The sequence below is a fragment of the Rattus rattus genome, chromosome 9 (assembly GCF_011064425.1).
Source record: "Rattus rattus isolate New Zealand chromosome 9, Rrattus_CSIRO_v1, whole genome shotgun sequence".
NCBI lineage: Eukaryota > Metazoa > Chordata > Mammalia > Rodentia > Muridae > Rattus > Rattus rattus.
Window position 1 is genome coordinate 37,265,039 of NC_046162.1, and position 2,868 is coordinate 37,267,906.

Consider the following 2,868-nt stretch of genomic DNA (forward strand, 5'->3'; position numbering starts at 1 on the left):
CCTGGTTTAAAAAAAAAAAAGTCAGGCTTTATTTTTAGTTTATCTGAAAAGGACATTGAGGTATGTTCAGAATAAGCAATAAAGACAGCCTTTTATCTAACCTGCTACCAGGGAGCACACTATTGCAGACTGTGTTAAATGGTAATGGTGGTGATGGTGGTGGTGGTGGTGGTGATGGTGGTGATGGTGGTGGTGGTGATAGTGGTGGTGGTGGTGGTAGTGATGGTGGTGGTGGTAGTGATGGTAATGGTGGTGGTGATGGTGGTCATGGTGATGGTGGTGGTGGTGGTAGTGGTCATGGTGGTGATGGTGGTAGTGGTGGTGGTGGTAATGATGATGGTAATGGTGGTGATGGTGTTGGTGGTGATGGTGGTAATGATGGTGATAAATTTTGTCTTGAAATACAATAGGATTGTATACCATTGCAGGTAACACAAACATTTTTTCCTAATATCTATATGGAAAATACATATGTATAATATGTATTATGCCAAAATGATAAGATCTGATAATCTGGCATAATTTAGGCTTTCTTAATAGATTAATCATTGCATGTCTGTGGGTGACAACATGCACAATTTGTACATTGATACCAGAGGACAACTTATAGGAGTCAGTTCTCTGATTCTACAATGTGGGTCCCATGGGTCTAACTCAGCTTACCGGGTTGGACAGCAGGTGCCCTCACCTGTTCAGCCAGCTCCCTGGCCCTAGGGTATTTTTTCACTAATCTTTTTGGGGAACTAGGGATATGGCTCAGTGAGTACAATGATTTTCTAGCATACATAAGCACTTGGCTTTGATACCCTATGGTGACTCATGACTATAATCCCAGTATTTGGGAAAGGGGGGCAGGATGATCAGAAATTCAAGGCCATCCTCAGCTACATAGTAATTTGAGGGAAGAAGCCGGAGACACATGAGACCCTTTCTTAAAAATATACACAAAAATTCACACAAATCACAGCTGCATGGGCTCAATGAATTTTCATAAACAAACACCTGTTTAACCCTAGCCTTCAGAACAGCCTGGCACGGTCTAATGATGCCTCATGGGGACTTCACATACAGCAGTGAGCTGACAGGGTTTCTCTGTGTAGCCCTGGCTATTCTGGAATTAGCTCTGCAGTCCAGGCTGGCCTCGAACTCACAGAGATCCACTTGTCTCTGCCTCCTGAGTGCTGAGATTAAAGGTGTGTGCCAACACACCCAGCAACAGCACACTTTTCATAATGTCACGTCACGGAGCAATGCATTTTATACAACTCTGTTGTCACATGGACGGTTCCTTAGAATTGCCTTTATTTTATTTTAACCTCTCTTTCTTCTCTGTCTTGTTGGATTGGTATGTAAAATGGGTTTAGAAGGTTCTAAAGCATTCAGAGGAGGATGAAAGGGGAAAAAGAAGACGGTGGCGCCTTGATAGGTCACTTGAAAGAAAACGTGGCAAGAGCTACATGGAGTCAGGACTTTTAGAGTAAAAACTGACAGCTAAGAGCTAGAGAGATGGCTCAGTGGTTAAGAACACCAACTGCTCCTCTAGAGGACCCAAGTTCAAGTCCCAGCACCTACAAGGCAGCTCACAACTGTCTGTAACTCCAGTCCCAGGGACCCAGAGCACCAGGCATGCATGTGGTATACATGAAGATAAAATACCATACAAATAAATAAAGGAAAAATAAGTAAGTATTTAAAAAAAAAAAAAACAAACCAAAAACGGGGTTGGGGATTTAGCTCAGTGGTAGAGCGCTTGCCTAGGAAGCGCAAGGCCCTGGGTTCGGTCCCCAGCTCCGGAAAAAAAAGAACCAAAAAAAAAACAACAACAACAACAACAACTGACAGCTAGATCCAGTCAGTACCTGTGAGCCTCTGGAAGGCTTTGGAGTTTGAGCAACAGTTCCTCAAAGGGATACCAGAAGGAGTGAAGGACAGAGTGAAATGAGTCAAAGGATGAAGTTTGTCATAGGGGTAGGTAATTATGTCACCCAGAGAGGAGACTATGTTCATTTGTCCCTACAAGAAAGTCGAGCTGGGTGGAGGTGGAACGCTCCTTTCATACCAGCATTCCAGAGGCAGAGGCCAGCCTGGTCTACAGAGTGAGTTCCAGGACAGCCAGAGATACACAGAGAAACCCTATCTTAAAAGGAAAAGAAAAAAGAAAAAGAATAATGGGACTAAAGATTGTCTGCCCAGCCTGGGGCCCTTTCCGTAGCCAGATGTGACTGATGAAGAGACCAAGACCTTCTCCCCATCCCAGAAGCTGTCTGGTTTGGGGGCCCAGCTCCAGTGACAGGCATGGCAGACAAGAGCATGACCTCAACCCTGAGCCAGGACCGGCAGCTCAAACCAGCCTACGAGACCAGTCAGGAGTGGGGAGATGTGGTTTAACCCTGCAGCAACACCCCGGGATGGTGGAGGTGGGATGGCTCCCTGAGAAGTTCTGTGGATTACAGAGAGCTAAATAAGGTAGCACATTCCTCTGCAGCCAGCATTTCTCATTGATAAAATAATTCAAGTAGTGAGTCAGTTCTTTTCATGCTGTTAGACCTTGCTGAATCCCAAAACCAACTGTCACTAAGCCTCTAGAGACCTTACCCACCCTCTATTAATTTTTGTTCCCGTCATGCAGTGCTAACCCTGGAGTATTTCACAGAATCAATGAAGCATCTGGAAGGACAGTAATACAACACGTAAAGTGTTTAAAGGAGGGCTTATCTGGCAGGGAAGATACCATGACCAGGAAGGTGGTTTTCCAGGGCAAGGCTCATCCGTTGTTCTTCATGTGTGCCCGTCCCTGAGATTTCTCCACATTCAAGAGTTTTAGCTGCACTGATTATGGTAATAGGGACTACATTCACACTCGCCTTC

General features: G+C 45.0%; 1 non-coding gene across 1 annotated transcript; it reads left to right on the plus strand.

Annotated features, from left to right (window-relative positions):
- The first annotated feature begins 2,707 nt into the window (after positions 1 to 2,707).
- On the plus strand, positions 2,708 to 2,868 carry LOC116910715. The gene has a single exon (XR_004389242.1). It is a non-coding gene; the product is annotated as a U1 spliceosomal RNA (small nuclear RNA).